This window comes from Corvus cornix, chromosome 8, assembly GCF_000738735.6.
Source record: "Corvus cornix cornix isolate S_Up_H32 chromosome 8, ASM73873v5, whole genome shotgun sequence".
Lineage (NCBI taxonomy): Eukaryota > Metazoa > Chordata > Aves > Passeriformes > Corvidae > Corvus > Corvus cornix.
In genome coordinates this window covers 25,198,285-25,213,136 of record NC_046338.1, presented here as the reverse complement: position 1 = coordinate 25,213,136, position 14,852 = coordinate 25,198,285, and the positions used below count along the sequence as shown (strand labels likewise).

At 41.7% G+C, this 14,852-nt stretch overlaps 1 protein-coding gene across 14 annotated transcripts in view; it reads left to right on the top strand.

Annotated features, from left to right (window-relative positions):
• Window positions 1-14,852, top strand: part of DNM3 (dynamin 3) — a 173,445-nt gene that overhangs the window by 122,302 nt on the left and 36,291 nt on the right. The window lies entirely within an intron of this gene.

Sequence of the window (14,852 nt, the reverse complement as noted above, 5' to 3'; positions counted from 1 at the left end):
GCATCCCTTTGGGAGCTGGAAGCATTTCTGGGGTATTTGAGAAAGACCCAGGTGGGTTTTAAAGGCTTTGAAGGTTGGGGAATTTTATCTGCTTGTAATTTTTGTATTTTTAACCAGTTTTTCACCACTCCTGTCTCCACAGTTGCTAGGCTCAGAAGCACCAAAAATATTGTGTTTTGTTGGCCTGCCTGAGAAAAGGTGCTCTTAGTGTTGGGTGGGGAGGGTTTAAGAGAATTGGTGTATTGATGGCATGGAGAGAGGGATTTTACATAGGAGGTGGTGTGAAATGTAAATGTTAACTGTGTACACTAAAATGTCAAGGTAGTGTTTATAATGCTTCTTTACAACATGCTGACTTAACACTTTGCTGCTGCAGTGGATGCTGGTCTGATCTCAGAGGAGACAGCTTAGACTGTAGGTGCTCTGTTAAGGGAAATGGGGATAGATGGGACACCACTGAGCTCTTGGGGCTGGCACAAACTGAGTCTGGAGGTTAGCAGTTGCATGGACCAGCTCTGTTCTCCAGAGCTGTGAGCTGTGGGGCACCCCAGGAAGGTCAGGACCAGAAGTATCTGACAGCTTTATGCAGCATACCCATGAGCAGGTAGAGAAGCCTGGGGGATGTGAGGATTTGGGAGCTCTTAACTCTTCTTTCACTCTGAGCCAAGGACAGTTCTTGCTGTAGGTTCAAAAACATTCTCCATCTGGCCTGGGTTCCCAGCCAGAAGATAACTCCAAAAGAAATCTCCAGGAAGCCATCCTAATCTTTCTCTTTGACCCAGTTCCTTGTAAGGATTCTCATATCATCTCTGTGTCCCCCTTCTCTTTCACGCAGGTCATTCCTGCTGGAGTCTGGAGATCACATTATCCCAGTTAGACAGATAAAACTAACCTACAGCTGCCTGCAGAAGGTCAAACCCCACAGTCTTCTTGAGATTTCTGTACCTAGTGGAGTTGGAAAATGACATGGATAAACCTGAGAGGTGACCAGAGAGTTTGTGAGAAGGGGTCAGGGAGAGGAGAGGAATAGCAGAGTAAGAATGATGACAGTGTCTCAAAGCTTCTAATGCAACTTTATGCTGAAAAGCTGCATAATCCCTCCTTACTGTCCTGGCACAGATTTCCTGGGTTGCTACCAGAGCTGTAACCCTCCTCCAGTGCTGCCCAGTGTGGCATTCATACCCTGCATCCTGTCATATGTGCAGATGTCAAGATGCTGTACTCACCCATCCGTTCAGACTGTGGCTGCCTTTATACCACTACCTTTAGCTTTGCACTCTTGGATTTACAAAAGTAAAAATAAACATTGGAGTAATGAGTTCCTAAGAAAAAGGGGGAGGAAGGGAAGTGAAGAGGGTTTATAATCGTCAGCGGACTACTAATCATTTTTATTTTTACTTTTTATTGTTGCACAATCATTACTGTAAGTGAGATTTCTCACATGGTTAAAGATAAATATATCTTCAAAAGCTTTGTTGGATAAAATCTGTAAAAGGGTCGTGTAGAATGAGGTAATGGAGACCTACCTCATTCAGCAAGCACATGTTGGCAAGCTGCATTTTGCTAATATTAACACTGAACTCCACAGCCTTGCATGGGGAAAGAGTGCAGAATTGTCCAGAGTTGTGCAGAGCGCTGTAGCTTCAGTCCAGCTGCTGAAGACAGAGGAGCTGAGAGCTTCTGACTGTCTTAATTCACCGCTGTGGATTTGCTGCTTACCCTATGCATCTTCTTTACCCCCATTTAAAAAACAAATCCCCTGGAAACAGCCCTCCAGATGCTGCTGTTTAAGAACAATGTCAAAACCTGAACCATTCTCACAGAGTCCATCTCCATATGCTTCTGACAAAGTTAAAATATTGGATAGATGCTGGGTCCTTAGGAAATTTTGATTCTGAATCCCTAGGCACTCATTCAATAAAACAGCAGCAAGAGAAAAACCTCAAAACCTTGAAGTGCCACTTCTTAATATAAAAAGTCACCTCTCCTTTGTCATTATTAAGCTCTGAGTTAGCCAATAATTTCTCCTTGATTCAAAGTACCAAACACTCCAATGCTGAGCTCAGACTTGAGAGACTTTGACTTGGAAAACCCAAATCTCTTCAAATTACTTTTTGCAGATAGTGACTACATATTTCTTGCCTTTAATTGTTTTGCTTTGCTCTGCTTGCTGATACCCTTTACAGAATGTGTAGAACTGAAGTATATAAACTCCATATTCACATCTCAGTGGAGTTGTCACAGTTCAGATAATGCTGCACATGCAAATAGTCACTGAATATAAAGTCAGTGTAATTTAGTTTGAATTTTCTCTTAGGAAAAATAGAATCCCTTTTGAAAAGGAAAGGAAAATACTCTTCCTGTCAGGCCAGTTTGCCTGTTGGTCCTTAAAATACTTCTTGGTGACATATTAATGGCTTAAATTAAAGCCTTTCTTTTCTCTCCCCTTTTTTTTTTTTTTGAATTTTTATTTAAAGGGGAGTTAGTGTTACTAAGCCCAGATTCCAGATCAGCTACTTCATTAAGGAGTCCAGATGTCCTCCTGTCTCTTGAGACAGTCCTGGAAAATGGGAACATAGTGAAGTCAGGATACTCATTCTCCCTCCATATATGACAACAGTTCATGTGTTTTGTGCTTGGCTATTGCCGTGTAAATGCAGATGTAATGCCAGAAGCCGTAGGTGTCTTGCACTGGAATAAAGCTCTGGTGCTTTCTTTTCGAGTCTGGCCATGTTTCTGAAGGGGCTTCAGTTTCCTCCCAGACATAACTCTGTTACTGGCTGTGGTGATGCTCTGCAAGTGCCCCAGCCAGATTCAGACTGGAAGTGAGTGGTTCTGCTCTGGGATTGCTCAAGTCCCTGCTCGGGACAAGTCCCTAAAGTAGAAAAAGTAAAGACTTGTTTGGGTTTGTTGAAAAGCAAACTGCTGATATGTCAGAGGGCAAAACAGTGTAGTCAGAAGTGTAAACTCTGCATTTACTGAGTTTACTTTTTTAAGCTAGTATATTTTAGAAAAGGAAGGCATTGAATTCTAGGAAAAGAAGAATTCACTTCAGTTGTGACTAAAGGTGGCTTAAAGCCAAGTAGGTTTAAAAATAACTTTAAAATTAAGTGTTAATTTATTTTTTTTCAAGTGGAAAAATGCCATAATTTTATAGACAGTGTTTCAGTCATTGGATTGGATGAATTGGATTTTACAAGGAAGTCCCGGTGTAAAAGAGCAGCCCAAGGGGGTGAGGGTGCATGCGCACAGACGCCGGGTCAAAAGCAGTCCAAAAGACAGGGAGGAAAGGAAATGGCAGGCTGTTTTCCAGTCCCTTTCTCACTGCCTCACTGCTTCAAGGATATGAAAACACATTTCAGATGAAAGCTATCTTCTGCTTCTCCTAAATATTTACTACTTCAAACAAAAACTAGATGAAACCTTGTTCCCCAAATGTTCCCCAAGAAACAGGGCAGCCCTGGTTCATATTCCTGTAAGAGTCAAATAACTGCTGGCACAAGAGAGTTAAAAATGTACAGGGAGAAGAGATTCACAGGATTGCATCAGTTGCACTGAGTGTAAGATGCAGGCTGATGGACTGAATGATTTCAAAACCAGTCCCGGTGAAGCTGCTGATCGGGGTCGGAGGTTCAATAGCTGTCACAGGGTTTTACGTTTCTGCTCTTAACTGGGGCTGCTGACATTAAGCAAACTCCAGGAAATTTAGAAACGAGCAAACATTTTTTATTTCTGTTATGTATTTATGGTGGGCTCTTTACTGTGCTTTTGGCAAGGATCTGCATATTGAAAATATTTTTAAATTCTTCATTTTTTATGGGGCAGCTAGTTTTTGCACCATTTCCTCTCTGATGAGGGATTTTGATTAAACTCTGCAGAAAGGTGAAAGCTCTCTGGCTGTGAAGTTTCAGGTCATGGAGCATGAATGTTATCCCCATTCTGGACATTCAGTGCCCTGGGGAAGGCAGTGAAGGTGGCCAGCCTCTTAGGATGCTTTCCCAGACGTGGTCAATGAGCACTGAGAGTGGGCTGGCAGAGAGGGAAATGCTTCTGGGCTGTGCTGCACCAGCCTCAACCACAAAGGTCCTTTGGAGCCCAGGCTGATCCCTGCAGCTGGAGTCCCTGTGTCTCCAGGTCTTGGAATAGTTGTAGTCAGGAAGGGCAGGTTGCTCCTTTAGCATACAAGATCACCCACTTGGCCTAATAGTAATTAGGAGTAAATAAAAATTTGAAACTTTTTTTTTTTTCTGCCAAAAATGTCATCAGGCTCACTCTTCCATAGCATGTACAGTGTAACAGGAAATGTCGTCTTTGGATGTGAGGGTGGAGGGCAGCTGGTGAACAGCCAGATACTCTTTTTTTTCTCATTTAGAAGGGGAAACAAGATCAGGAGAAACTGAATGTTGCTTTCCCTGACTCTGTTTTGGACTAAAATGAAGATACGCAGTGTCTACTCTGACACATCCTGGGTTTCCTTAACCTTCTCTACCTATCTTTTTTATGGAGATAGGTTTATAATTATTTTCCATGTGCTGAGTCATAATCAAGGCCCATGTTATGGGTATAAATTCCTCCATTCTGGAGCTGCATTCTCCACTTACATAATTCTCCTTCCATGATGCCATGTGTTCCTGTTCTGTGGTCACACCTCGGCTCCTGTTTCCCAGGTCCATTGTGGCCTTTGACTGATGTCTTCCCTGTTCTTCTCTGTTTGGTGTATGACACTTGATATATCAAGTGTGCCAGTTTTGGAGAATGGTGATTTCCCACAGGGAAGAGCTGTCTATGGACATGTTGAGGTGTCTGATCAATGCAGTTTTTTTGGTGACTTTCATACCTTTGTTTCTGAAGCCCCTGTTCTGCAGCAGAGAAACAAGTGATCTCACTCTGTTTCCTTTATATTCTTCTCTTTGAAACTCAACTTCTGCTCTTCCTCTTCTCTAAGCACGTTATTTATAATTAAAAGAGAGAATTATGTGCCATTGTATGTGCTACTAAGTTCAAATAACATGTCACATTATTAAGGTAGGTATGAGCTCATTGGTGGGTGGGTACAAAATTACCAAGAGCTGTAACACACAGTGTCAGGCCCCTATCAGACCCTTTAGTAGCAGATACTCAAACTTTCTGGTTGCATTTGTAGCACCATATTGTCTTGACCTATTCAACAGCTGGGGTTTCTAAACTGGGTGGCAGCAAACCTAAGGGCATTTAGGGAAATCAAGTAAAGAAACCAACCCGGAGCATGGAAGATAAAGTCCATGAGAAAAATTAGTCTTGTGCAATGTAATTTGGTGTTCAGTTGTAGTTTGGTTTAATACTGTTTGATTTTCACATCTAGATATTCTTCCAGTAGAAGCAAGAACCTTCTAGTGAACAGGAGCCTTTCCAGTCACAGGCCAGCTGTCCCTAACCGTGTTTTGCTGGCACTGTGTACAAGTATGTAGTCGTTCGTGACCATGGTCTGGAAACAACTGCTGTACCGTATTTCTAAATTATAGTTATTAAAGGTTATCTGGCTGATTCAGACAGCAAATTCTCAGAAGTACTGTGAGATTGTGCTTAGCTCTCCTAAGGATTGACCTTAGCTCTGCTTAGCTTAGCTTTTATCCAGTTTTGCAGCTGCATACAGGGCAGGTATCCTCAAAAAGCTCAACTTCTCTTTCAGATCACCTGTGGCCCAAGATGTGGCTGCAAAACACTCAAGAGATGTGTTCATGCCAGCTCTGTGCACCAAGGAGTTCTATGGGCAGAGTTCCTTGCTGTTCCTCAGCTGAGGGCTTTGACACAGGTCATGGTCTGTGTCATGAGAACAAAATGCAGCATTGTCTGCAGTCCTTAACACCACTTGTGTTGCCCTTGGTGTGGTGAAAATCAAGGCTCTTGCTTTAGGAAACTTCACCTTCAGTTGTCTTTATAGTTTGAAAATATCAGTTTCCTCTTTGTTATACACTGCTCTGCAGAAAATGCCTCTTAATGTCATGGGTGAATGTGTATGCTCAGAAGTGGTTTAATTTCAGCCAGTCTGGGTCATGGACAGGCTGGAAGATGGGCATGGTGAAGGCAATGGCATCACTTCCAGAGAGTGAGAATTTCAGCTGTTGTGAGTGGGTGTGTTGTTCTTAGTGTTGCATGACTTAGGGGCCTGTTTGGGTTTTTTCAGTGCTTTTTGCAGTCTGATTAGTGTTCTGCTAAAATAAAAGTTCTCCTTTCGTAGAACCAATCCTGGCTTTGTCTGATTGGGCTGTGATTTCTGCCCAATGTCCTATTTCTTTTATTGAGTTCCATCATCTTTGTACAGTTTCTTTTGTAAGCCCCAGCATGATGCCTTTCCAGCAGCTGGTTTTAATATTGTGAATAGATACTATTTGTCCTGAAGTTGCAGTTGCAGACTAGGATCCCATTTTACAAACTGCGAGTAAGAACATGGTTCCTGGCAGTCCAAGAATGACATGAAAGAATCAATGAATTATTGCAGGACAGTGTTGTTTATTAAAGGTTTGTCACTAGCCACTGAATACTTCTAGAAACAGGGTTTTGGGGCAAACTACCTGTTCAGGCACTGGTCTGACTAGCAAAGGACATTTATTCTTTAAAAATACCTCACCCCAACATCTTTTGAGTATGCAGTAATTTCTTTCAGAACCTGTCTTTTAAATATAAAGGGGATGAATCCTCCTGTTGTGATTATTTCCCAGATCCTCTTCAATTCTTCTCTGAAATTTGACACTTGTTCATTTGAGTCCATCCTTACATGGTAGAACCACCTCAGCTTAGAGTATGATTGAAAATTGCTCAAGAGCATGTATTGGGTCAGTTGTTCAAGTGATAAAACATCAGTAATCCTTGTGAAGAATGCATATGAAGTTCTGCCTCCTTTTGTTTCAAAGGACTGTACCCAAGACTGAGTGGGTGTGTATTTTCCAAGAACCCTGGTTAGTGTCTTTGTTCAGGGACACTGGATGGGCCTCCTTTAGCGTATACAACCATCAACATTTTCCCATCAAAATTCTGGTCTTTTCTGATGGGTTCGCACTGGGGAATTGCGTTTTTAGGAGTCTGTGTTTGGAATAATCTATGATTATTCCTTCCAAGTTTGGATCTCTCAGCTGAAAACTACTTCACTCTCTCTTCATTGACAGTGGGTCCCTGGAAGTCCCAGGTTCTTAGGTAATTGTCTTTGGGCAATAAAGCAAGGGAACTCAAATTTCCAGTGGAGTACTTAAATACACATCTTTTCTCTAGTGAGGCTCTCAGTGTGACGTGTTCCTCTCTCATGCATTGCTGGGTTTTCGGGAAAAGTCTTCCTGTCTATGCTCCTTTTAGTTGAATCTTCCATTTGGGACATGGGAATGGTTTACTTGGCCTAAAAGATGCTCCCTTTTTAAAGGAGTTCCTTATATCTTATTTGCAGCTGCCCGTGCTTCTTCAGTATTGGTGGCCTTTAGAATGATGTTTCATAACTTTTTATAAAACATGTTTCATCATATAGACAAGAGCACTAAGGTATAGTCACAAATACCTGAAAGATTGTCACAAATGCCCCATTCCTTCCAAATTCAACCCGACAATGGAAAATTACAGTTCAAATATTGGTGATGCTACTGCTTTTGTTGCTGAGCATTTTGGTAAAAACACTGCTTTACTATGGTAACTTCTCAGCCCCTTGGGAATGACTGTTCAATGCTTTCAACCTTCCGGTTTTTTCTTGACAAGTTTCTGGCTATATCCTGGAAAGTTTCTGGAGCCTGCCATGGCTCTACAGCAGCTGAGAATATGGGGAACAGCATAAGCTAAAACATGTTCTATTCAGTATGTAAAGGGATAACTTTAGGCAGGGGAGGTTTCCAGTGAAAAATAAAATGTCCATGTTCACACTTAGGCTAAAAACTCATCAGAGAGCGAGATAAAATTGCTAAGAAGTTGCTCCCAGGTTCCCACTCAGTCCTCTTGGATATCTGCAAACACTACGTGATTTTGCTACAGAACATAATCTCTGCTTGACACAGAATGTTTTTGTTAATATTCCTACCTGGAACCTCCAGCAGGAGAGTTTTTTAGTCAGTCCAAGTTCAGGCATCACTGTGTTCAGATCTGGTCATTTGTTGGGAAACCACTGTAATTTCTCATATTTTTATGAATTTACTGAGTTTAAAGTCTCTTGCTGGAAGATATGCTTAAAAACATATAACATACTTCCAAAATGTGCTAATAAAAAAAAGAGAGAGAAGAAAGAAAATAAAAGGAAAAAACCTCTCCACAGCCAAAGAAGTTATAAATTGCAAAGCATATCCGTCCCTTCTTTGGACAGAGAACTATTCCTTGCCCAGCCTGCTGAGTGTCTGATAACATGTTCCAGAGAGGCCATGCATGCATCGATTTTTTCACTCTGTGTCTTTGGATGTAGTGTGGTAGGATATTTGAATCCGTAACATTTCGTTTTAAAAATGCAGAAGGCATCGAAATTCAGGCATTTATTTATCTTGAGAGTGCACCTGCATATAGTCAACAGAGGAGCACTCTCCAGTGCTGTAACAGAAAGCATTTTTTTCCCACTTTCTCCCAGTTTGCATTAGACGTGTCACACAAGAGCTGGAATATGAGGCAGACTTAGGAAGCAGCCACAGCAGTTCTTACTGGTTTTTGGGCTTCCCAAAAGGATCTGTGCTCAGTAGGTCGTTCTTCTGCCAAAGGTTTTATCATGCGGACTGAATAGTGTAACAGAACAGACAGCACCATCTTCATGTGTTTTTAGACATGTTATTTACTGGGGTTTCCCTGAAGAAAGCTTGGGGATTCTTTCCTTATGAGTCATTAACGAAGTGATTGTTTTTATATAAACTTTCCTTCAGCTGGTTGGAGTTGGAACACAGTGTCTTGTGCTCTTTCTGGGGTCTGACTTTCCTCTTAATTTCTTTTAATAGTTGTTCCTGCAGCCAACAGGATGGTTTGAACGTCCTGGCCTTCCCCCACACTCTCTCTGAGCTCCATAGTCTTGAAAATCACTGTTCTGGCCAGCGGACGTGCTGGTGGCAATCACTGTAATTCCACTTCTCAGCTTTCTACCTTGTGCTGCCTTTTCAACTGTGTACCTTCCTTGCGGCTTAGGGGGAATGTGCTGTTGACATTACCCAAACTGGAGTTTGCATTTCGTATGCTGAAATGAAAACACAATTTTAAAAAACATTGATAGTTGACTTCAGTGGCATAAATGTTAAAAGCTGTAAAGTGCTGTGTTTCCATAATGGAAATCACTAGAGCTGGAGAGACACATCCCTTCTCTTGCATATGCCTGAATCCTTTCCCACCCTCTCTCAGTGGCTGCAGCACAGTGGTGCAGAGTCATTTTTAATTACCTCCCTCCACAGCTTTTGAGTTCAAGCCCAGCTGATGGCGCCAGGGGCTGAACCACAAGGAGATCTCCAGGCAAGTCCTGCTTGTGTCAGCTGCCTCACCAGGCAGATGCTGTACAGCCCACTACACTTCCTTGTGGGGTTTTTTTAATTACATTTTACATTTTTGAGCCTGAGACGGGAGCTATGTTAAATCTACTAACTCTGTAATGTGCCCGCACATGGGAAATTCTAGGCTACGGTCACCAGGTTCTCTTCTGTTCCCTGACCTCACCTCAAATATTTATACCCTGTGTGTACCTGTATGTACTTACATGGATGTTTGACTTAACAGGTAACATATTCTGTATTTACAGGTTTGTTAGGATGCAGGGCATTATTTTAACCCAAGAAGTATGCAGAATTCTACGAGTCTTTTTCATAACCCAAGATTGGATTTCTTTATTTTTACAGGAACAGGAATGGTTTAGCTGGAATGAAAATGTTCATTCCACTGCATTATTAGCTACAGGCAATCTTCAGTTGAAGCCTAGCCCATTTTTCAATGGGCTCTAGTAGTTTGGTCATTAATCAACATGTAGGATGAATTCCTGGGGCTGAGAGAGCTTGTCCTGTAATTTAAGATGAACTTTTCTTTCAGATTTTTCTTATGAAGGGAAGGTAGTCAGAAAACAAATTATATTTTTAAGAGTTCACCTCTCTCTCACCCCTTTTTACCATTCCCCTTCTGATAAACACCCCAAAACTGTTCATTAGATGGATATGGAGTTTTAGCTGGAGTAGCAGATCCTCAAGTGTGTAATTTGATCCTCCAATAAACCTAAAGCAACCTTCTGTTAGATGAGACTAATCTCTGACGTGGTCACTGTCTCAAGTGTCCTTAGTACTGATAGTCCAGTCTAACTTGCTTTCATCACTTTAAATGTTAATTTTAGGGTCTTGCATAAAGTTTTTCCTTCCCTCCTCCATTACATGGAAGCTGTAACCAGCAGTCCACGGGAGCATCAAGATCTGTAGTCAGCTATTTACCCACCTTTTCAGCTGCCTGCTCTTTTCACACAAGGTGAAAACTCAGAGGACTGATCCTGCAGTTGGGAGACAGTAATGGGAAAATCACACTTCAAAAAGCAGGAATTGTTTCCTTACACTGCTTCTCTAGTCTGACCAGGCTCCCTAAATTGCTCTGCACACACCTGTGGAACATGCACTGCTTCTCCAGCCACATGAAGAAAGTGCTCAAACAATCGTCTCCTTGCCCAGTAGCTTAAGAGAAGTCTTCTCCAAAGGCCATATTTCCTCTTTTTCCAGCTCCATTAAGCAGCAGAAGCAGCTTTGGGTGGATCACTGAGTGCATGGGAGTTTTTGGAGATCACTATCCAAATACCTTCACTCTTTCCTTCCATATATACTCCCCAGCTTAATGTGAGAGCTGATGCAGAGCCCTTTCCAGCTCGAAGGCAGGGGAGTATGGTTTGGAACATGGACAAGGATCTTGTGGGGGAGAAAGGAAGAGAGCCGTATAGTTCATATAAGAGTCAGAGTTCTTCCAATTTAACTGTCCAGGGCTCTCAAATGCTGCACTGCTCTACCCAGTGGAGGCTGAAAAGCAGTTTCAATGCAATGAAAATAAAATATTCTTGTTCTCAACATGCAGTTTCATTTGACTCTTAAGGAAAGAGTGCAGCAGTCCTGGGAACAGGGGAAGTGTCAAGTGTTACCTGTCACCACAAGTCTTGTGGCCTCCTCTGTCAGTGACCAGACCAGATCTCACCAGTCCTGTACAAACATTGTTGCCTCTATTGGACATGCATTGCTCAGAACAGAGACTACCAGCATGTGTGCTCTTTCCATGGCCATATCATAGCAGTGTCTTGGAATCATCTGATGCTTAGTTGGATGTGCCTGGGCTTTCCTTTCCGTTGTTATTGCCAGCTGATGAGCTCCTGGTCCTGTGCAGCAGCTGTCATTAGTCTGTCAGCATATAGCTATTATTTGATCCTGTTTGTGTTTTTACAATCCTTGAAGTTAACCGTGTCTTCCAAGACAGTGTTCAATCTCCCATTGTGTTGACACTACCTCACAATTTTGTCTTATGGGTAGAATCAAATTTAACTGGCAAGTTTATGCTATTTTATTTCAGTAAGACCAATCCATTCAACACTTTGATGATTAAACCCTTCAAGGCTGCTAGTTCTTCTTTCCACATTAAATGAATCCTTCAAGGCTGCTAGTTTTCCTTCTCACATTATAACTTATTTATCTGTTAGAGAGTTGTTTTATTGCACTATTCTTTCATTAATACTCATCTTTATAAGCTTATTTGCCGGTCTCCTAAGGGTATCACTTTGCTGAACCAAAGATCTGTCAAGTTTTCTTTAGTCAGAAAAATCAGTTAACTTACTGAGTTTGGCATGCTCTGCCATCGTTCTTTCTTTTTTTTTTTTTTTCATTTTTTAAAAAGTCTTTCTTTAGAAGCATGTTCAAAAGCCTTGCATACAGTTGTGGTTTGACTAACAAGCCTGTACTTGCATCAATTTTCTTCTCATTTTGTTGAGTCTGGGTGCTGCACTCGCTGTTCCACAGACCCAAGTAGCATGCTGATACCTCCATGCTGTGATTCTGCACCCACTCCATTAATTAATAATGCTGCTGCATTACTGGGAGCTGATGACTGGATATGGGTGGATATCCACGATAATTTTAGGAGATGCTGCAGGTTTTTTTGGTTTTTGGTTTTTTGGGGTTTTTTTTGAGGGTAGCAATTTATTCCCTCACTGCTTCCCTTCACACCTCCTGCCCTGGTTAGGAGAGAATGATGATTCTGCAATAAGGTTTTTTCACGTGAGGCAGTTGGTGCAAAATTCTGTGAAAGTGTGATCTGAGGAACCCAATGGAAATCATCCTATCAAATAGGAAGCTTCAGGGCTGATGGCTCAGGTTTTCCCTTGCTCTGGTCTGGATGACAGAAAACTGCCCATGACAACCAGTAATTCACGCTCCTGTGACACATCATTTTTCCTTTGACATTATCAGTAAAACTGCACTCTGAAATACAGCCTGTGATTGCAGATCTTTCTTCCGTGCCTCCTTTGCTGCTTCCCTGGTCACTGACTGGTTTTTGTTTTCAGAGTCTTTCCTTTTTATACTGGTTCAGTTCCTCTTCCTTTTCCAGCTCTTCCAAATACACAGCCACATTCCCTCAGGCGAGTGGATCTGTTAGTCATGTTTCCCTCAGCCTTCACTTTCTTCAGCAGTGGTTCATGTGAACCTTGGATCACATCCTCGTAGATTTTCTTGCCACTAACCCGTGCCCCTGCACTCACGCATCATATCTGTGTGTGGGTGAAAAGAAGTACGTGCTTTTGTAGGCTTCTGAATTGAAGTTGTGCTAGTTCATGCTGAGGTAGGTGTCTGTCTAATTCTAGACAGTCTTAGGCACAAATAAGAATTGTTTAATGTGCAATACGTAATTATCAATTGAAAAATCTGCACGCTCTCAGATGCCTTGTCAACACTTCACGTCTCAAAATGTGCAGTATCCAGCAGCTGTGGTGTTAACCTTTGCTAGGCCATGCTGAACATGTGAAAAATCAGTAATTTTTGTGTTTGCATGGGATCTTTGTTTGCTGTGATTAATGGTCCACTAACAGTGTCCAGTGCAAGTTCAGTGCAATGTACAAAGTGTCTTTGATGCCAGACATTCTACAGTGCTGTGCAGAAACCAAAGTTAATAGTTGTAAGCCTGAGAAGACTGGAATGTTTTCAATTTACTTTTAAACAAATGACTTTATTGTGCCATTCTCACATGGGAGTAAATTCTGCAGCCTTAGTGCCACATTAGACAAAACTTTTTACCTGCTGGTTTCTGTTTATACTGAGAGAAAAGAAATTAACCTCAGTTAGGAGTTGGGGGGAATAGGCCAGGATTATTAAACTCGTTGGGAATTTTCGCTGGGGTTTTGCTGGGAGCAGAGTGCGATGCAGGAGTACAGGATGTAGCTGAAGGATGATTTGTGGTGCAGTGTGGAGTTAAGGAATTCTTTGTGCCTGAAAATCAAACTTGTGAAGGGCACCTGTAGGAAAAGCATTAAAACTGGTTTTGCCACTCCAGAAATGTAAGGAAGCAGTTGTTGTAGTCATAAGTAAATGCCAGTGGATACTGGAAAAAAGATTCCTAGTGATTGTGGTTGGGGATGGATTGGGCCCTATTCCTGAAAGGAGCAATTCCCATGTAAGTAATGGGTGTGTGTATCCATACAGGAATGACAGCTCTTGACCTCAAGGAGAGAAAGTGTCCCTGAATGCAGACCACATTCTCTTGTAAAGGTAAAGATTTTCAGACTGAGACAGGGAAGTTCTGACAGATTTAGACTTTAATGCTTATAGGATGGGCTAATACCATGGATTTGTAAAAATACGGAATGTGTGCAAAATGCCTAAGTAGGAACATGGATCCATTCAGCATTGCTGCAAGTGGGAGACCCTCTCGTGATAATAAGTGCATTGTGATCCTCTGGTAGATAAAATGCACAACCCACTCCAGTGACTCCTTTTGATTGAAACACAAGTGTACATTAATTACTAACAGAACCAAGAACACTGGATTTTTTTTTTTAACTGCTCACTTGGCCTTTTTTGTACTAAACCTTTTTTTTACAAGGCTTTTGTTTTGTGCTTGTTACATGGTTTTATGGCTTTATAAATCCATAAGCAATCAAGAAAAGGATTTGAGTTTTGCTTTGACTAGTTTTTGCTTTTACTTTCATTAGTATTTTATGTTATGCATCACTGCATGGAAATCCAAATGGAAAAAAATTATAGGTTTAAATGATGCTCAGGTAAATACAATTGCAAAAATTGGACAAATAAATCCCCTCACCTGAAAATAGTTTTAGACCCTGTTGCCTTTCTCTGATTTTTCTAACCTGCATCTGGTCTCTTCCAAAATAGCAGCTCCTCTGTGTGCAGTGGCTACCCATAAAACCTTACGTCAGTTAGAAAATGAACAATGTAAATGCTGCAAATCATTTTGCAGTGCCCTCAGAGCCCTGAAGCCTTTGTTGCCACTTGTTTGGCCGGTAGAGAAAGATACACCTAAATGTGATGCAGAATGTGGATGGGGAAAAGGCTGTGAGAGTTATTTATTTCCTCTTTGACTTGTGAGGCAGGGAAAGTCTTTCACCTTGGTTTCTTCTCACTGTGTGGCCTTTTTCCTATTAAAAAAAAAGGTATATATTGATTATTACTGAAAAGAAACCAGTATGTGTATAGCAGGTGACAGCTTTTACTCATCCTGCTGCTGCAAGTCAAACCTGAGATTAGGAGTGGTACTCTCAGTGCTGGGAAGCCTGTGGGGGCAAAGGCAGGGCCAGTCCTTCCCAGATGATGTCTGTGTGTGGTTTATGTCCATGAGCAGAACAATGATTTTGGTGCAAGTCTGGATTTTCCAAACAGTCAAAAATGTATTTCAGGATTTGTTCTGGAGTCCTTTTCCTGTGG